The sequence below is a fragment of the Lygodium microphyllum genome, chromosome 25, assembly GCF_053477565.2.
Source record: "Lygodium microphyllum isolate KBCC chromosome 25, Lygodium_microphyllum_v1.1.10, whole genome shotgun sequence".
Lineage (NCBI taxonomy): Eukaryota > Viridiplantae > Streptophyta > Polypodiopsida > Schizaeales > Lygodiaceae > Lygodium > Lygodium microphyllum.
Genome location: NC_141159.1, coordinates 95,058,278 through 95,080,819, shown reverse-complemented (window position 1 = coordinate 95,080,819; position 22,542 = coordinate 95,058,278).

Genomic DNA, 22,542 nt, shown 5'->3' with positions numbered 1-22,542 from the left:
GGGAGGAAGTTCTTCCACATAGTCCACTAAGGAGCCTACAAAGGGTTTCAACTGACTGACATGAAACACATTGTGGATATTGGTGGTAGGGGGGAGTTCTAAGCGATAGACCAAATCGCCAACTCTCTTCAAGATGCGGTATGGGCCATAGAAGCGGTGGGCTAGGTTGTTACTCTGCTGCCCTCTTTGAGAGTGGAGTAGCGGGACTTAGGCACTTTCAAAATGACCAATTCCCCTTCTTGGAATTCCAAATGCCTGCATCTTTCATCAGCATAGAGTTTCATGTGTGTTTGGGCCTTCTGAAGATTAATTTTGCATTGCTGAAGTAAAGCTTGCATGTGATCCAATTCAACTTGACTCTGAGGATTGATCTTATCAGTAAACAAGACTGTATGAAGGGGAACCTTATACCCATATAAGGCCTCAAAAGGGGAAACTCCAATACTAGAGTGTGTGGAGTTATTATATGCAAACTCAGCCAAGTGAAGCCACGTATCCCAACTATGTTGTACATCATGGAAAAAATGCCTCAAGTATATCTCAAGCCATTTGTTCACTCTCTCAGTTTGGCCATTAGTCTGAGGGTGGTATGCAGTGGATGGAGCAAGCTTGGTCCCCATGGAAGTGAAAGCTTTCTGCCAGAAGTTGCTCATAAACTTTGCATCCCGATCATGTACTATGACTTGTGGTAAGCCATGCAACTTGAAGACATTTTCCATAAATTGAGTGGCCACCTGAGAGGCAGTATATTGGACCTTAGTGGGGATAAAGTGGGCAGCTTTGATGAGGTGATCAACTACCACATAGATATTGTTCCACCCTTTCTTAGTCATTGGGAAGGCTGGTGATAAAGTCCATTGTGATGTGAGTCCATTTCCCTTCAAGGATAGGGAGAGGCTGCAAGAGGCCAGCGGGCCTGAGTGTACTATCCTTGTTCTGTTGGCATGGAACACATTTGGTCACAAAGTCCTTGACGCCCCTCCATAAGCCTTTCCAATGAAAGCTCTTGGCAATCCTATCATATGTTTTGAAAACACCCAAGTGACTGGCAGTGGGGAAAGAATGCATTTCTCCCATGATCTTCTGCGTGAAGGGGGAAGTGTGTGGGATGCCAATCTTGCCATGGGACCAAATAAGGCCATGCTTGAGCTGATATTGGGAGTTTTCAGCCATAACCCCATACTATAATTTTTGAAATATGTGGTTGAAATGATCATCTAACAAGTAAGCCCCCTAGATCTCTTCAACCCAATCACTGTGCAATTCTGAGATAGATGACACTCTGCATGACCACATTCGAGAGAGAGAATCAACCACAATATTATCCTTGCCCCACGTGTGTGAAATGTCAAAGTCATAGTTCTATAAAGTTGCCACCCATCGCCTTTGCTTAGGAGTCAAGGTAGACTGAGTCAAGAAGTATTGGAGGACTCGGTGATCACTTTTCACTTGGAAGCGGCTACCATACAAATAGTGGTGCCATTTCTTGATGGCATGGAGGATGGCCAACATCTCCTGGTTGTATACATTCATTTGCATCTCCTTCTCATCAAGCTTGCGGCTTTCAAATGCAATCACACCATGCTCTTGCAACAATACTGCACCAATACCCTGGCCACTGGCATCACAATGAATGGTAAAGAGCTTAGACAAGTCAAGGCAAACAAGGATGGGGGCTGAAGTAAGCGCATCCTTTAACTGTTTGAAGCTATGATCTGCAGTGGCATCCCAAAAGAACGAGTCTTTTTTTAAGCGATCAGTCAAAGGTGCTGCAATGGTGGCATAGTGCTTAATGAAGCATCTATAGAATGAAGAGAGACTAAGGAAGCCATGCAAGGAGGTGGTGGTGGAAGGAGTGGGCCAATCCTTAATACATTACACCTTTTTGGGGTCAGCCTGTATACCACTTTTGCTCACAATGTGTCCCAAGTACTCAACAGATGTCTGCATGAATATACATTTGCTCTCCTTAGCGAAGAGTCAATGCTCTCTCAATATGTCGAACACCCTCCAAACATGTGTCAAGTGCTCCATAGATGACTTGTTGTAAATGAGGATGTCATCAAAGAAAGCAAGCACGAAGTTGAACAAAAAGGGCTGTAGGATTTTGTTCATGAGGCTTTGAAAGGTGGCAGGGGCATTAGTCAACCCAAAAGGCATCACAAGAAAATGGTAAAGTCCACGATCAGTCCTGAAGGCCGTTTTGACCTCATCTCCTGCCCGCATACGAATCTGATGGTAGCCAGAGCGCAAGTCAATCTTAGTGAAAAAGCATGCCCCTTTTAACTCATCCAACAAATCATCAATCAGTGGGATGGGGTAGCGGTTCTTCACTGTAATTTTGTGCAAATCTCTGTAGTCAATACACATGCGAAAGGATCCATCTTTCTTTTTGACTAAGAGGATAGGGGATGCATAGGGGGAAGAACTCAGTTCAATGAAACGCATCTCCAGCAACTCCTTGATTTTCTTTGCAACCTCTTCATGCCTCACACTTGGAGAGTCTATAGGGGGGTTTGTTCACTGGCTTGGAATGGGGCTCTAGGTCAAGTGGGTGGTCCACTTGTCTCTTGGGAGGGAGGGATGTAGGCATCTAAAATAAGTCATTATATTCCTCAAGTAAGGCCTGCAAGGCAGAGTAATATGATACTGTGGAGGGCTGATTAGAATTGTCCTTATTTAATTGCAAAACAAAGATCTGTGAGCATTTCTTAAACTCCCGTTTGAGTTGCTTTGCTGTAATGAGCTGAAAATCAACATGATCTCGAACTCCCTCTAGGTGGATATGCTATCCATGCATCATAAACTCCATGTAAAGCTGAGAGAAGTCCATAGCAATTTCTCCCAATTGTTTCAGCCAATCACACCCCAAGACAACATCAATGGGACCCATATCTAGGGCAATCAGATCAACCAATGCCACATAATTTTCAGCCAAGCATAAGGGAACTGCAAGACATACATGTGTGCTGATTTCTTCGTCTCCGTTTGCTACTTGGACCTTCAAGGGGTGGTATAATGCCATAGGAATACATTTTAACCAGTCAATGGCTGACTTATTGACAAAACTATGAGTGCTTCCACTATCCACAAGGATAAAAACATACTTCCCATTGATACTGCCTTGAATGCGAAGGGTACTGGGGCTACATGAACCCATCTAAGCATCCAAGGAGATCGAGCAAAGGGAAGTGGGAGGTGGATGGGATGTTAAATCAAGTATCTGTCAGGGCCCACCGCCTGGGTCAAAGGGAAACCCATCCTCCAGGTCATAGAACTGCTCATGATAAACATCCTCCGTGGGCTCAGTCTGGTCAATGGCCAGGTCATCCTCCTCATTGTGCCAATCTTCCATGACATATATGCTATGAACTTTGACCTTAGCTGTCTTGTACGGAATTTGGAGGCATGATCAGCAGTGTACTTATCTCCACATTTAAAGCATAGGCCCTTTTCTTTCCATTCCTTGACAACATCTGGGGAGATGAAACGTTGACTATTGGATCCATGGGAAGGTGATGCAGTGGACTGTTTATTTTCAGCATACCGATTTTCAGCAATAGAGCATGATGCTGTCCCAAAAGTGTCCATTTTTCTTTCAGCATGGAAGCGGGGTAGGTGGATACTTTGGGGCTGTTATTAGGCATAGAAGAGCCTCAAAAACGACCTCCGTATGGGGCTGATCGTGAAGGGATGAGGGGAGGTCTAACACCTTGCTGAAAATGCTCATTCTTACAATACTTTTTTGCATATCTCTCAGCCAGTTCGATTGCATCAAATAGTGTAGTGGGTTTTTGAGCCATGAAATCAACCCGATAGACTCGGTTCCAACCCATAGATGTACTTGTGCAATTTAGCATCATCACTGATGCTTTGCACATACATGGTCAAGTTCATGAATTGATTGGTGTAGTCACATACAGTAGGTTACGTTGGTCAAGAGTGTACCATCTTATTGCCAACTGTTCTTTTTCCATAGGGGATACAAAAACTTAGACCATATGCATTTTGAAATCTGGAAGAATGGATGTCCAAGTTGGAGTCCTACTTCAACATCTACCCCCACACTGATGATTAGAAAATACTTTTTGCTTCTCTCCACTTGGAAGGTTTTGCCCACACTTGGTGGCGCTATATCAATCGGGAGAATCAACAGTTCATGGCGGTGGTTCGTGACCATATCATTGTGGCGTTCCATATGACGGAGCTCATGTTGACAGAGGGTGTGATTAAGAAGGGCATACAGGTCCGTTTCAGGCATTTTCTCCTGTATGTTACCATGATAATCTTGCGCTAAGCTTGGTTCCTCATTCATGGAGAATTAGGAGTCTCTAATATTCCTCTAGATTTCCTCTTGGGCCTTGCTTTTGCCTTTCTGGCTAGCCATTTGGATGGAGTCCACAGGACCTACTGTCAGTCATAAAAAGGGTGTAACTCTTAGTAGGAAACTCCGATTGCTAAGGTTTTAGGCTCAAGTCGGAGGGGACAATGGCCTCTTCAAGATGAGCTATTAACCTTTATGATAGAAAATGATCGAAATTTTCTATAGGGGTTTTATAGTGCCTGTCCTAGAGCGGTCTGCAACCTGCCGTCCATTGTGACCCTAGTGCACAAAAATGGGCATAACTTTCGCACCGTAACTCCAATTGGGGATATTTTTGATTCAAACCGGAGCGAACAAAGCCCTCTTCAAGATGAGCTATAGGGTGTACCCCCAAATTTAAGATAGAATTTTTTGCAATGGGATCTTTGTGACAATCCTGTAGGATTGTGACAAAAAACACTACATGTCCCTTAGTGCCAATGTCTGACATGGATAGAGCATAGATCAAGGGGCCTGATCTAACAAATCAATAGAATATTGAGCATACTGAACATAATCTTGAGCATCATTTCATACCCATCAACTCTGCCATTCATGCATAAGTACATTCACTACCATACATCTCCATTGATTGCATGTACCTCAAGTGGCATACATGGGTGCCATTATCATTGTGGGGTATCTAAGAGGGATCATTGGGGCAGGGAAGTGGGGCTTATGGAAGTACCTACACTTGCAAACAAGTATTGGGCTCCAAATCACCAGGAGGTGGGCAAAGTTCCAACTGGGCCGGGTTTTGCACCCCTTCAAGGTAAGGGAGGGTCACCTCTCTTTTGTCTTACCACCTTGCCTGGCATCGGCCTTTTTCCTCAGCCGGAGTATACATGGCAGACATTTTTAATTAGCAATCAGCATGAGATGCATTGGAAAGAAGACATTGGACCTTTTCATGAGATGCAAGGAATGATGAAGGTTGGGGTAGGGATTACCTTGGCAATCGAGTGACTCACTGGCTGCTACTTACCCAATTTACAATGGCTAATATTCATCCAAGATCATAAGACAAAGTGAGAGTTAATGTTAGCCATTACAATGAAATTCGGGAAGAGGTATGATGCTTGTGTGCAATCTTGAATTTCTCCAACAATGGATTAAGCTCAGCAAGTGGCTAAATTGAGAGATTAAGATCAAAGTGGCATACCTCTTTAATGCTTGTGACAACCGTTGAAGACAGAATCATCATGATGCTGCTTGCTCCATTGATCAGGTCTGGTTGTTGGTTGGGCATCCGTAGAAGAGTGCTTCAGCATTTGAGTGCTCTTGCTAATGAAGAAGGCTCCCAAGCTCATCCCCAAGCTTGAGCTTCAAGAATGGGAAGCTTCAAGTGAAGCTTTCATGGATGTCCGCAAAGCTGCCATGCATGCTGAGCTCAATGGCTTAATCCGAGCAAGAGGAATCCTTCACGGGCTGAAGGGATTGTGTGGTTGAGCTCTCCAGGTCAGAGAAAGCTTCAGTTGGGAGAATCCATGGCAATCCCAAACTATTTCAAACAGTCCCAACTGCTGTCCACCATGGTAGTTGATTCCCAGGAGCAAAGGTGCCAAAGGAGGAAGGCCAAAGTGCTAGAATACTGCCCTGGAGTGGTAGGGAGGAGGGACAGCAAGAGGGGAGGTGGCAGGAGGGCTGGGGAGGAGCAGGACAGCCAACGCAAAATGCATCAAAAATTGCGGAGCTGTCCTGTGGGCTTCTTGGACAACAAATCTCCCTAGTCCACCCCTTGATCAGGAACTTAGGAGGTCATGGAAGAAGTCCCGAGGCTGTTTGATGTTGGGAAGCACCCTCAGGTCAGATTTCTTGGGGTTCCTTTGGGTTGGCAGCCATGGCAGCTTGCAGGAGAAGAGAGAGAAAGAGAGCTCATGCAAAAAGTAACTGAGGTTTTGCCCTCTTCCAACTCCTGGGACTCTAAACTTGGCCTGGAACCCTTAAATTTTGTATAAAAAGAAGTGACGACCTGCTATTTTAACCATTTTACCTCCAAATATGTCTGAGTCTCCAGCCATAGCTCCTGCTTGCTCCAAAAAGCTGAAGTTAACTGTAGTCCTTCTTCTTGTTATACTTGTACCTGTAAGCTGAGTAACTAGGATTTTTGGGATTTGAAAAGGGAGAAAGGGGAAAGAGGAAAAGGACCAAAGCCTGAAGATCTGATACCACTTATAATGAAAGAAGCTAAGGGGAGAGAGAAAGAGAGCTGAGGAGAGAGAAAGAGAACAAGAAGAAGGAAGAAGACTAGAAGAGGAGAGAGAAAGAGAGAAAAGAGGGGAGAAGGGAGAAGGAAGCCATGGAAGCTGGAGATGAAGGTGAAGAGTATGATCTTGATAATAACTGGTTTCCCAAATCTGGGGCTCTTACACTTTAAATACCCCAGTCAGTGTGACGGGGTGCTAAACCCTAGTTGGTGTGTATCCCACTTGTTACAAGGATTAGATCATGGCTTTGTATGTTGCATGAGTTACAAAAGGAGGAAGGCCTGTGTAGAGACACATCAAGAAGAAGGATTTTGAGAAATGAGATTTGATGTTGGTGTATAACTCCAAGATGGGTAATCACTTAGGAAAGTTGAAATTTAGGTATGTAGATCCATACCATATCAAGCAAGACATTGGTTAGGGTTGTTTCCTTTTGGATGACATGGACGAAATACCTTTGAAAACTGTAGTGAATGGGTTTAGGCATAAGAAGGTGCCACAATAAGTCACCTTCAAGAAAGTCACCATTCAAGAATGCATTTTTTATATCCACCTTCCATAATTTCTAGCCCCTAGAAGCTAATGCAATAACTATTTTTCTCACCATTGCCATCTTGGCAACTGGTCTAAAAGTCTTCTCATAATCTAGGCCATACTGCTGTGCATATCCCTTTGCAACCAGCCGGGATTTATACCTTTCCAACAAACCATCTGACTTGCATTTCACTTTATAAACCCATTTGTAGCCAATGGATACTTTGTCTTCAGGAAAGTGGACCAATTCCCATGTCTCATGTTCAGCCAATGTTGCATATTATTCATCCATGGCAACACACCAATTCTCATTTGTAACTGACTCACTAAACTCGATTCTCTGTAGTCTAACACTTTAGTCATATGTGCATAGTGTCTAGCTGAATACCCACTGTATGTCAGCCTATCAATTGGTTTTCTGATCCTTTCATACCTCCTCAATTGCAGTGCACTTTGGGCTTGTCTCTCATGAGGCGGCACATACCTAGTTTGCCTTGCACCAGGCATCATAACTAATGGTATGCCCAATTCACTGTCAAGACTATCACTACAAGGTGACTCATATCCAGATGCAAGTGGGCCAATCACATTGTCAAACACCTTTTATTTTCCTTTATCCAATCTCCCCCTCACTAACATATCAGTGTCAGTGGATGCAATAGCAAGACTGCAGAGTCGTCTTGTCCAAGGACTAACAGTAAATGAACCATCACCTGTCAATCCACTCATAGATGTACTAGCTGAAGGATAATTTTCAAAATAAGTAGGGCTATCTAGTCCATCAGAGACCACTGCATTCAAACTACCATACCATGAGGCTAGCTCATCAAAAACTATATCCCTATTGATCAGGGTTTCGTGCATGGATGGATCATAGTATTTGTAAGCCTTTGTCTCCTATGTATAGCCAAGAAAAAAACTTTTGATAGCCTTTGAGTCTAACTTCTTCCTCTTTTCATCAAGCACATGTACGTAGGCAATGCAACCAAATACTTTTAGGTGACTAATGTCAGGATTGTGCCCATACAATTTCTCATACAGAATCAAATCATGAACCCTAGATGTAGGTGTTCAGTTTAGCATATAAAATGCAGTAACCACTACTTCATCCCAATAAGCATTTGGCAAATTCTTTTCATTAAGCATTGCCTTGGTAGCTTCCATAAGCACCCGATTTTTTTCTCTTTGCCACACCATTGTGCTGAGGTGTGTAACTGCATGTGAGCTGCCTTTTTATGCCATATTTAGCAAGGTACCTATCAAACTCTCTAGATACATATTCTCTACCTCTATTAGATCTTAGATAGGAAATATAATAGCCAAGTTCATTTCCAGCATGCTTCTTAATGTCCTTAAAGACATCAAGCACCTCATCGTTGTGCTTCAGAATGTATATCCATGTGTATCAGGGCTAAAATCATCAATGGATACATAATACCTGGCACCACCAAAAGACGCATTATGGGCATGACCCCCCACATCCGAATGTATCAATTGGAAAGGTTGAGAACTATTTCTGACATGTCTCATGAATGGGAATCTCACTTGTTTCCCAAATTGACAAGCAAAGCATACATGTCCAAGATCAGTGTACTTGAACTTCGACAAGCCAAGCACAACCTCTTTCTGTTGCACATTTTTTAGTTTTTGTACATTAACATGACCAATGTGTTTGTGCTAGATTTCTATATCTTGAACTATTCCATTATCATGGGCAAACATGGTTGCCTTCAATTCTGGGATAGATGCATTCAAGATAAACATTCTACCACCATCTCTCTTGCCTTTGGCAATCAATTTATAGCCATTGCCATATTCTTCAATAAAACAACCATCCCTGTTGAATCTGGCTTGTAGATTCTATTTTTCCATTTTCCCAACCGATAGTAAATTCTTTGTAATAGAAGGTACATGTAGTACATCATGTGGGCTCTTCTTTCTACCATTAGGCACATGAGCAACAAAACCACACTTGTATGCTGAATATCATGATGTGTAACATCACCGATACATACAAATCCATGAGACCCTTCTACTAATTCATCAAGCCATTCACCATGAGGGGTCATATGATTGGATGCTCTCAAGTCTATGTATCATTTCTCATCTTTTCCTTGCTTAGGCATATTCTTTGATACATGCTGCATAGCAAACAATCTATCTCCTTGGTCATCCTAAGTACCACTAGAAGATGCATAATGTCCATGTTGCCTGCCTTTTTCCTTCATATCAACTTGCTTTTTATGGCAATCCTTTGCCATATGCCCATATCTTCCACAATAGTGATAGTCTTTATCCCTATTAGACTGCTTATGTGACTGCCAAGAGCAACCTTTGCCTCTCTAGGTGATCTCCCCTTGCCTCTAAAAGCTCTAAATCCTCATTGTCCTTGCGTATTTAAGCTATGCTAAGAATTTTTTTGCTATTGTCCATATACGTTTCAAGTGTCTCCTCGACCCTGAAATGCTCCATGAGATCTACCACCTCTAGCTCTCTCTAACTGACTAAAAGACAGTGTATCTAGCTTAACTTATATTTAAGCCAAGCTTTACTTCTTCATGTAGTAGCAGTGGAAGTAACTCATTCCAATCAAGGGGCTGGTCTCACACAAATGGATGTATCAAATGCCTTATACTCCTTGCCTAACCCATTCAATGTCACTGCAATCATATCATCCTCTCAAACACGAGATCCAATAATAGCCAGCTAGTAAGCTATGGTCTTTATTTTAGTCATGTATGCTTGAATGCTCCTGCCATTCCTAAACATGTTGTTGAACTACTACATCATCTATATCTTTCTTACATTCGTGACATTACCATAATTCTTCATGAGTGCATCCCATGCTTCATTTGGGGAATGGCAACTAGTAATCTGCATAACCATCGCATCAGAAATGCATAAAGAAAAACAATGCAGTACTTTAATAGCTCTTTCCACCCACTATTGGTGAGCTCTCTGTTGTTCTTGTGTAGGATTCTGTTCAGGCAATTCAAGTTCAGCTTTAGTCCCCTGTACATAAATCCCAGTAGCCTTTTCCAATCAAAAAATTTGCATCCCGAACTTACATAGAGCAAAGTTTTTGTTATCAAACTTCTCTCCCACAATTTGAGTTATATTATCAATGCTTTGAGTATTTGCTATTTTTGCAACTAAGGTATTCAATGCTATATGGAATTTGTAAGTGCTTGACTCCTTGAAGTTCAGGAATAGACTTTTTGCAATTTAGGAACAGTCTTCTTGTAGTTTAGGAACTGACTTTCTACAGTTCAGAAACAGTCTTCCTACAGTTCAGGAACAATTTCCTGCAATTCAAAAACAGTTTCTTGTAGTTCAAGACTAGTTTCCTACAGTTCTTCTAGGTAGAGCTTCCTGATAACCTGCTTGCTATAAACTATATTCCAGCAATGAAAAAAAAAACCGTCAACTGAGAAGCTCAAATTAGTTTAAAACATTCGATGGTAGTGGCAAAACAATCTAGCAACAAACTATGTCTATACAAGCATCAGTAGATGTATAGAATTAATGCTAACATCCACTAGACTTTCCCATAGTTTATGACAGGCAAGTAGCCTATTATGACCAGCAGCATCAGAATTATCACTCCACTCAAAGTGGCCAGACTGATTGAAAGCGGGAAAGTACTAGAGCTTTCTCCACCTAACGGACTATGCGTCAAGCTAGGGTTACCAAGACCCCGCCCTTGTAAGGATATTAGACCGCTCCTTTATAGAGAATATCTTCTATTCATTTCGGCCCGCCATCTAGCTCATTTAGCTCTTTCTTGCTTTTGAAGCTCGACTTGATGGTTTGTGAGTCTAGCTTACTAATTTTTGGCATACACTAGTGAATTGGTCCCTATTGACCGAGATTTGGAAACCACCACTTATTAGTGGCTCTTGGAAAATGCACCACTTGTCGAACCTAAAATGGACTCGACACTGGCTATAAGCACTAGCCGGGCCTCTCTATACTCAAAGAACCACACCCCTCGGCCTTGCTCTAGGAGCATTTAAGGGACACATTGCCCTAACTGCTATCATGAAGCTTGTGTTTGTTTTGAATTGTAGTCCAATGATTAAATCCCACACTCCTCAAAGGGAGTCCCAACACATAGGTTGGTATAAAATACTTCGTAATCACAAACAAAAGGAGACACCCCTTTGGCTGAATGCTGTGGCCCCACTATAGCTCTCCTATACCAAGGGGATTGGCCCCTCGATACACCACTAATACAAATAACATAGACATCACAAACTCCTTATTTAAAATGATCTAGGAGATAAGTTGTTTCCTCACTTAACAGTTTCCCAAGGAACCCAAATGCCTAAATATATAGCTTAGGTATCTCAAAACTCAACGTGGGTCATAAGTATAGGAAACCAATTGCAATGCCTCTAGGAATTACACCATGTAATATGCGCAATGTAACTGTGAATGCCATAGTACTCAAAAAATAGATAATTTATAAATCAGTGTTGTGAAGTATAATAACATTTCTTTCCTTGATTTTAGCCTATATGTCATGCTGTGTTGCTAAGGGTCAGCACCGAGCATCCTCGCGCTGCTTGACCCCTTTTAACTTAATTTATAACCATCTTATATGGTATGCACAAACAAATAAATCAGAATTTCAAATGTTCTCAGCATAGCTAATCAACATCAAAACCCCTCTTCCCCCCTACCGTTTAGGTTGTGCATCGTTGATAGTTGTAAAGAGTGGTTTTTAATGTGTTTTTCCTGTAAAAAGCAATAAAAACGGACTTTAACATGAATACAAGGCTGAATTGAGGCTTATCTCTCATGCTTAAATTTTCTCTTTTTTTCACTATTTTTTTCATTTATTTAAATAAAATTTTATATTTCTCATTTATGATTTGGGATTGATTAAAATGATGGAACATTGATTTTATATTCATTTCCACTCCATATAAACCCCAAAATCACAACAAAACCCCCAGAATTTATCATTTTCATGAAAACTGGATAATTGTAGGTTTTGTGTGTTTTGGTATAAATTTGTAAACCACTAATTTTTTCGGTTTTCTTCAATATTTCTAATTAAATTTAGCATTTTCAATCAAAGGAATCCATTTACAAACAATTTCATCAAACATCTTTCATAAAACGAATAAAATGAGTGCTTACGCATAGAAACTTGTTTTGGAGGCGTGTATTTAATGGTTGGGAGGCCGTTGATGTCTTTTTTGGAGGCGTGTATTTAATGGTTGGGAGGCCATTGATGTTTTTTTTTTTGTCACTCACACTCTCTCCAACTTTGATCTATGATCTCTCCACCCCTAGACCATTATTCCATTAGCCTCTGGCATCCACCTCCTTTCCTTTCTTGCATATATCCATATGTATGAATAGCCCTCAAGAGGAGAGAGGACAGATGAGAGAGAAAAACTAGAATTCTAGCTTTTTGATCAGGTAGCCATTGTGCGATTTTGAAGGCGGCATCAGGAAGGTAAAATTGAAGGAAGTTCATTGCCTTGCTTTATTACATGGCTTACTTTCAACCTTGACATGTGCTTCTGCTCTTGTCTCTGTCTTTGGCTCTGTCTCTATGACTATCATGTAACAGGGAGAATAGTACATCCATGCTCGTGGCCATATCAGGTTTTTAATTGGGAGCCAATTGGCCCCCCAAAAGGGCCATGCCCAAAGCCTTTTAAATCTTGGCCACTTTAACCTTTGGCAACATTCGGCTTCACATTTCGACTCTAACGTCCAAATTGAGTTCTAAAAAATCCTACCTGACTGACTCAACATCCCAAATGGCCAGGAAGATGTCTCTCTTCAATGCGGTGGTTGAAAAAATTACTAAAAATTTGCAACCACTACAATGGCCAAAGTTTTGCATTTTAGACTTCCTTGTTGATTTCTAAAATTGTTGCCTCTTCATGTTCCGCTTCCATCGGCTTTAAATTCCTGCCTCAAATTTGCACTAATCCACTTCTTTTTCACACTTCATAGGGCTTTAAAAACTTCTCTCATTAAGGGGAAAAAGTTCCAGTATAAATTTATTAGGGAATTACCCATGGATGGTCTAGGGATAGAATATCGTCTAAGAAATAATCAAAATGATATGCTAAAAATTATAAGACTCCCTAGATTACTCTATGAGTTGGTGGAAAGGGATTCCAGTGGGAATATTGACCTTCCTACACCAATAAAGGTGGAAACCAAAAAGATTAAAGGCCTTGAGATGATGGGTTTAGGTCATGATGAATACAAAGATTTGAATGACCCAGTCTTGATCCCAAAGAAGAGAACTAAATACCCTTCTCTTTATTGGGATCTCCTACGGTTTCATGGGTCGGTAAATGAGGATCTGATATTGCATTTAAAATAATATGGCCTAACTTAACTTGTGAGTCGGTTTGATTATATACATCGGATTCTTGTGTTCCCAAGTACCCTGAACGGAGAGGCTAAGAAACAAAATTGGAGCCTCCCAAGAGGGTCAATTAGAACCTTTGAGGAACTATGTGATAGATTTTTGGATGAATATGAGAAGAAGGTTTCCATGACCTAGGTCTTGGGGCAGCTTATGCAAATTAGACAAGAGCCATATACCTCTATCAAATAGTACACGAGAGCTTTAGTCAAGGAAAGCAAGTCAATTACTAGATGATGTACTTGGTAAACTCTTTGATACAAGTAGATGATTACGAGAGATACATTCAAAGGTGTTGGGAGAGCTATTGGAGTTTTCCTCGCACCCTTGAAATTCATAAGGATTGGCAACATTTGTTGAATGTTAGTCATGACAAAGATGCAAATGAGAGGTATCCTAGGGAGAATCCTAGCATTAACTATGATTATCCCAAGCCTCAAGAGCCCTAGCATCCTAGTGTAGCTAATCCTATGTTCCAAAGCCAGGAGCTAGATAGAAATAGGTGTAGACCTAATGAGGTAAGTGGAGTAGTTAAGCAACCCCTGAATGGTCCAAAATTGGAAGAGAATTATATGAATGAGGTGACCCCCCGAGACATAGCTAATGCATGTTATCATGTGGAGGCCATCTCAACTATTGGGAGTCTAAGTGATAGGAAACCTGGGTTTTATAATGATAAATGCCCATTTTGGGGTGGATCTAGTAAAAGGATCCAATTTAGAGGATGTGATAGGCAACAACTGAACCGATTTAGATCGGTCAACATGAAAGAACATAAAAATAGAAGTGGTAGTATCCAATCAAGCCATGCAATGATAAAAATGAGATGGGTTTGGAGGCCTAAAACATTTGAAAGTGTGGCTAGTGGATTAGATGAATTGCAAAGAATTTCAAGAGGACATACAGTGGTCAATTACCAAGTGGATAAAAAAGGGTCATCATGATAAATCTAACAATGTGTACCACTTTGGGATGCATCTGGGTGATGGGCCTAGGATTGAAACCCTACCTAGTTTGGGTCACAATAATGAAATATACAATAATCCAAATAGGGGAGGTTTGTATGAGCCCAAATCCATGGATCTCTCTATAGGAGAGGCCTTTGAAAAGCTAGAATGACTAGTCTATTGGAATGATAAGACACTTGAGCCCAATGTGGACATTCCTTTAGCTAATAGTACCCAAGAAGAGATAGCCCACATTGATGTTATATCAATGCAAAGGCTTGGAGTATTGGATATACAAGATCCTAGGTTTAAGCTTTGATTATTTGATTGTAGTGAGCTAGCTTACATATGTGGCATGAGGCTAGCCCTTGCATTTTGTGTTTATTTTTTTGGTCTTGGTTAGTCTAATAAGATGCAATGTATATGCCAAGTAAATTATGTGCTTGATGAATTAACAAGACCCATTCCCTCGAGGCCAAGAGGGCCATTTCTTTTGAAGTGTATTGGTTAATTTTATAAGGCCAAGAGGGCCATGTATTTGTTTGGTGCATGTGTGTTTGGTAGCTCTTTGTTGTAATGTTATAATAGACAAGTTTAATGGAGTACCTAGAGCAAGACTCTTGCTGCAAAGAAGCTTCTTATGGCCAAGAGTAGGCTATATGAGTCCTTGCCTAGTAGGAGTTCCTAGTCCAATTATCCTAAGTTAGGTAGGTAGGTCAGACCACCATTAGGATGACTCTTTTGATTGTTCTTTTTTGTCCAGTCTATGTTGGAGCAATTGGTTACAGACTGAATCTACATCTCTTTCAGATTATACTTGGCCTATCCCTTGTGGAGCTTCATGCCTTAATTTGGCTAGCAGATAGGGTGAGAGCTGTGTTTGTGTTTTGTTATGTATTCTTCCTTGTAGCAATTTGATACTCTTTATGCTTTTCATATGGAAGGTCAATTTGTGGGTTTGACAAGCTGAGTCACCCTATCCCGTGTGGTCACTAATGAAAGTGGGACTTAAACACTAAAAAAATGCTTTAAAAATTCAAAATGATGTTAATTTAAGGGAGAAATGAAAGCTCAAAAAATGGAGGACATGGGTCTGACAATTTTAAGTAGTTGGGAAAGACAGAAATTCAAATTTCTTTGAAAGCCAGACCTCATAGCAATTGCAGATTTTTCATAATTTTTTCAAATGTCGAAATGAAGTGAGATGAGTTCTAGGTAGTTTGCAACTTAAAGACGGACATACCAAAATTTTTAGAATCAAAATTGGTTGTTGGATCAATGAGAAGCTGAAGACTGAGCATTTAGGGGTCAAATTGGCATAGAAGTTGGAAAGGGCATGACCTGTGGGCCTTAGGGGCCACAAAAAATTTGATGAATAGGGGGGGCGGGGGGCAGTTTTCCAATGGGCCCAAGGAAATATGGAGGCACCATGGCGATTTGGAGAAGGGGGTTATGGGGCTAAAAGCAAGCCCAAGATTTGATCACACAAGCCTCTTGCCCAATTTTTTCACTCTACGTTCCCGGATTTTGATTTAAAAAATGATGCACTGAAGAGAAAATGTAGAATTCATTCATTCCTTCTCCCCCCTCTCTCTCCTTTTGACAGTGGTTCATGCGGATGATTCTTAGAAGATATTGAAAGGAAGACTGGTTGTTCGGCTTGAACTAGATTGTGACGGAATCATGTCAACATTGATGAATGATGAGCAACGTAGTTTGAGGATCAATGGTGGATCCACTGGCTATCTAAAAATTTGAATCTCAATTCTTGAAACCAGAGAAAAGGGGATAAGTCTCTTTTTAATGAAAATTCGTATCTTTTTTGACATTTCATGATGCAAATCTTGTTCATATGCAATGAAAATTTGTTTGATGCTTGATTGTAAAATTTTTAAGAGTTGTGTGCTATAAAATTTAGAACCCATGTCAGTAATCATAAGTTATTAATTTTTGAAAATCCAAAAAGCATGTTTTTAAAGGAAAAATAATATTTTTCACTATTTTGGGAAATCAAACCTTGTTCACATGGAATAAAATTAAATTTCAAGATGGATCAAAGTGTGAATTGATGTTCTTCCTTAGAAAAATAAAAATACAACAATTTAATTAAAGAAAATAATGAAAAATCAAGGAAAATAGAGAAAAAAAGTTTATATGCATGGAAAATTTACAAAAAAGTACGAATATATCCATGAATGTATGGTGGGGTTGGAGGATGAGGTTTAGCCTAAGTTTATCCCCATTCTTTATGTTATAGTGCATATTTATCACTTCTCACAAATAAAAAAACATAAAAATATCATTTACACGTACCAACAAATGCAAAACCATAAATGGTAGGGGAAAAGGGTTGTGGGGAGTTAAGAACCCATTGAAATCTGATCTTGTGTATATCTTGACATATACGATTTATTTGTTCTAAGTTTTAGAAGGGCAGTAGCATGAATTATTTTTGTGTTGCCTTAGCAATGATGCATTGCATTAGGTTGAAGTCATGAAAAGAATTGTTTGCGCACAATCCACACTATTTGATCAATAAATATACTTGTTTGTGCACTTAAAGGCATTCACTTTGCATCTACATTTTATACGTGGTATCATGAGAATCATATTCTAGATGCATCACACTTGTTTTTGAATATTCGACCCACATTGAGTTTGAGGTTTCCTAAGCCGTAGGTTTAGATAATCGTTTTCTTTGGGCCTGATTTGGTAAGGATTTAATTATCTCTTGGAATGAACATTGAAAGAGAGGACTATGTTATATATGTGCTTTATGTTAAAATAACACATCCTGGGGCTAATCCTTGGGATATAGGAGAGCCATAGTGGGTAGTGCGGCCACAATAATCAATTGGGGAGTGCTTCATGTGTATGTGATATGAGGTACTAGACACTATTATGTTTGGGAACTCCAATTACTTGGAGTCAAGAAGGGTGATATGTTGGACTACACTTTAGTAGAAATAGTATCTACAAATGCATTCTTTGGTTAAATCGGTTCATAGTGTCCATATGCTCTTAGCAGTGAGGCCATGGGGCTGTTTTGCTCAGGTTAGGAAGCCCTAGAGCCAGTCTTGGGCCCATTTTTGGTCATGACAGCTAATCATACACAAATCCAAGTTTAAGGTATGTTTCCCTAATGAAATATGATATGTGGATGACTAGTACTAATACATATCGTACCTTGATTTTTAGTATCCAATTTATTAGGAAAAAATGCATTCCTATAGAAACATCTTTTTAGCACAAAGCTCTTAATTCTAATGACCACCTTATTCTAGCATTCTTCAACTGTTCAAACCCAATTACATCCAAAATTATGACTAAAAGACATTTCAAGCCAGTTTTAGGTGTTTCATTATTTTTATATTCCCATGTCCAAAGGGAGGAGCATACCTACAATAAGCTAGCTATTTATTCAAATATAAAAAACAAAAACACAAGAACTCTTGATAAACATCATTTTGACTGAAAATTTTGTTCCTTTTGGTGCTTAATGATGCAATTGATATTCATGTGGCAAAAAAATTGATGTGTGGGTGGAATATGATGTGTTTGATCATTTTCATAAAGAAAAATAAAAAATTGACATCAAGTTAATATGAAATTAATTATTCTAAATTAAAAAATACACAAAATAAGTCATTTTTATAGTAAATAAGAGAAACAATAGTAAGGAATGTTATAAATGGATGAAATATTGTGTATTGATTACCATGATTGGTCTTTGCTATTGTTTGACTAGAAAATATAAAATAATGGGTATTTATAATAGAAATAACTAATAAAAATTATAGAAAAATAATAAAAATTTATACAAATGATTTTTAGCTTTGAAAACATGAAAGAAATAGTAGAACATGTTTAGATATATGGTGGGCCATAGGGTATGAGGGTAGCATTAGATACACCATTTACATGTTGAAGTGCTTGATTTAGGGGGTGCTTTTATGTGAAAATTATAGATAATGTAAAGAACACTCTGTATAATGAATAAATATCAAATGTGGACCGAAATGCCAAGTTTTTGAATAAAGAAGAATGAATGAAGTGTAACACTTAGATTTCATGGATTATCTAAAGGATTGGAGATATGGGTTAGTACGGTTTTATCTTTTGAATGCGCACTACATTAGAGAAAAGCATGAAAAAAATGTATTCTCACAACAGAGGACTCACTATTATTTGAAAATTTTTTGAGCATGGCTATTGGAGAGGTTTTAGTTGAAAGGTCATATCCACCAGGGATCAAGAGAGAAGGAAGTAGAGAATAGGAGATAGAAGGGAAGAAAACAATAGAGAAGGCGCACACAAGATAAAGATAAAGCTCAATGAACCAAAGCACTATGTATTGATAGAACCTTAGAAGATAAACAAAACACTTTTTGATACTACTTAGAAGTAAAATCTCCAAGCATTAGATCCCCTTGAGCTCCATGGTAGACCAAAAACATGCACCAAAAACTAGCTTCTTCCCTCAAAGGGAAACTTTGATGGTTTCGTTGGCTCCAAAAGGGGGGTAAAACTCCACAATACCTACTTAGAATTCTCCTAGGTCACTCATTCTTCTTCTCCCCATTCAGAGTTTTTTTGGTACTTGTAAATTGCAATCATGCGCCGCACCAAAGCCCTGTTTTTTTTCATGAGATCTCTCAAAATTGGTTGAAAAGCCACTTGTTTTTTGCACACCATTCTATTCTAGGAGTTTTATTTATCTTTTAGGGATATTTATAAGAAATAATATCCAAAATATCAAAAATAGGGTAAACTTGTCCAAAAAATTTGTATTTTGAAACTAACCATACTATCGACACTAGCACTAGTGACTAAGATGACATTAACTCTCTAGATTTATAAGAAAGTTGGATGTGTCAAGATTGTGGGAGAGAAGGAAGGAGTCTCGCTTGAAGCTTTCTTGCTTGCACAATGGGGGAAGACACACAAGGGTGGAGGCTGAAAACAGTTTTCCTCTTCTTAGTTGTGTAAGCCAAAAGAACTCAAGTACAAAGAAATAGAAGAACCCTCTATATGGGTCTCAAACCAAACTCAACTAACTAAGGTGGCATACTAACTGAGCCACGAACTAGAGTAGATAAGGATAGCTATCATGTAGCTATTATTCATGGGCGGTGTACCAACCGCGTCAGCAACTGACAAGTCGGTGACATAAATACACAACGGTCACCCTGGCGTATCACGAGTGGAGCTCGATATCTCAACACTCCCCCTCGAGCTCAATCCCAATTCTTGCACACCAAGCAGGTCTCTGAACTTGCACAGCTTCTCTGCGCCCAATGCCTTCGTGAATATGTCAGCTACCCGATCCTCTGTGCTGACATAAACTAGATCAATAAGACCTAGTAAAACCCTCTCTCGCACATAGTGATAATGCACCTCAATGTGCTTTGTTCTAGCATGATAGACTGGGTTATTTGCCAAGTGTATACTACTCATGTTGTCACAATAAATGACAACTGGTCCATCTGTAGACTGATGCATATCATAAAGTAGCTTATGCAACCAAGCTACCTCACATGCAGCCATTGCTGCACCCCTGTACTCAGTCTCTGTGCTCGACAAGGCAACTATAGGCTGTTTCTTGCTGCTCCAAGTGACTGCAGCACTCCCAAAAGAGAACACATATCCACTGGTAGATCGTCTATCAGAAATACTACCAGCCCAATCAGCATCAGTGTATCCATGCAACTGTATCTGAACCCCAGTCTCATAAAATAGTCCATACTGCAATGTGGACTTCACATACCTGAGTATGCGTCTAGCCACATCCAAATGTGGTTTCCTTGGAGCTTGCATAAACTGACTTACCAATCCAACAGTATAGCTCAAATCTGGCCTGGTAATAGTCATATAAATCAAACTTCCTACTATGCGTCTGTACATAGTAGGGTCTTCTAGAAGCTCACCTGCATCTGTGCTCAGCTTCACATTTTGCTCCAAAGGAACTGAAATAGGCTTACAACCTGTCATCCCATATTTGGACAGCATGTCCAATCCATACTGCCTCTGCAAGAGCTGTATCCCACTTGGTGATCTAATCACCTCAATGCCCAAGAAATAACGCAGCTCTCCCAAATCCTTCATCTCAAACTTCTGCTTCAATAGCATTTTCACATGAAGGATATCTTCATCACTGTCACCTATCATAATCAAATCATCAACATAAATGACAAGTAGCATAATACATTTCTCTGTTTTTCTCACATAAAGTGAGAAATCTGCCTTGGAAATCTGAAAGCCAATAGTGACAAGATACTGTCCTATCTTGTCAGACCATGCTCTAGGTGCTTGCTTCAAGCCATACAAGGCTTTCTTCAACTTGCAAACCAACTCAGGATGAACAGCATGCACATAACCTGGTGGCTGCTCCATATAGACCTCTTCTTGCAAATCACCATGCAAGAAGGCATTCTTTACATCCATCTGATGTAAAGACCATCCCTTTGATGCAGCCATAGCAATGACTGCTCTTACAGTTGCCATCCTTGCAACTGGACTGAATGTTTCTTCATAGTCAATGCCATATGTTTGTGCATACCCCTTGACTACTAATCTTGCCTTGTATCTGTTCACAGAACCATCTGCATTGTGCTTCACCTTATAAACCCACTTACAGCCAATTGCATTTTTACCTTTAGGCAAAGGTACCAATTCCCATGTAGCATTAGCTTCCAAGGCATCCATTTCTTCATCCATGGCTTTCTCCCATTTTTCTTTTCCCATGGCTTCCTCAAAAGAAGTGGGTTCTGGTTCCTGTATCACTTTGACCATATATGCATAGTGAATGGCTGTAAATCCATCATATTTCAGCCTATCCACAGGATACCTAGCTCTCGTAGACCTGCGCAAAGTAGGTTCACTCCCAGGTGCTCTCAAAACATCCCTGGTCTTCCTTACTCCAGATGTAACAATAGAAGGAATACCCAACTCATCATCAATGCTCTGTTCTGAGCCACTGGATTCACCATCCACATAAGAGTGACCTACATTCACATCAAACATGGGCTGATCAACCTTCTCTTTTCCTTTTCATGATACATGCATTCCACTATCTGCATTACTTTGAGAAGATTCTCCTGATCTCAATCTGCCTGTCCATGGCGAAGAATGTGAACCACTGCTAAAGGACGCTCCAGGTCCACTAATATTTTGTGACTGCTGCTATGAATTCTGTGCAACATTACCATTTTGTGCATCTACATCATCAATCACATTTACTGGTTTATACCAGCTACTCATCTCATCAAAAACAACATCTCTGCTCATTGTAAACTTACGAGTAGAAGGATTATAGCATCTATACCCTTTTTGCTGCAGAGAGTAACCAATAAAGATGCACTTCTCAGCTTTTGGATCCAACTTGGATCTTAACTCATCTGGCACATGTACATAGGCAATGCAACCAAAAATTTTCAAATGATAAATATCTAGTTTCCTACCAGTATACCTCTCCTCTGGAGTCATTCCATGTATTGCTGCAGTGGGAGTCTTGTTCATTATGTAGACTGCTGTAGCAACTGCTTCAGCCTAATAAAAATCTGGCAAGTCTTTTTCATTGAGCATGGCACGAGATACCTCTCCAATATGCCTGTTTTTCCTTTTTGCAATTCCATTTTGTTGTGGGGTATAACTGCATGAATATTGCTGCTTTATGCCATGCTCCTGTAAGAACATTGCAAACTCATTTGAGAGGTACTCTCCCCCTCCATCTAACCTTAGGCATTTTATCTGCAGACCTGTTTCTTTTTCAGCCATAGCTTTAAGGGTTTTGAAATGCCCAAAAACTTCACTTTTCTTTTTCATAAAATACACCCAAACTTTTCTGCTATAGTCATCAATAAAATTGACAAAATAATGACAGCCTCCAAGAGATGCAGCTTTAGTAGTCCACACATCAGAGTGGATTAATTCTAATGGCTTCTCACTCTCTTGAACATGTCTAGGAAATGGTTTCCTTGCCTGTTTTCCAAACTGACAGGCTTCACATACCTTATGCATTTCTGCAACCTTGAATTTTGGCAATCCTGCAACAATATTTTGGGCCTGCATTGATTTAAGTCGTTGTAC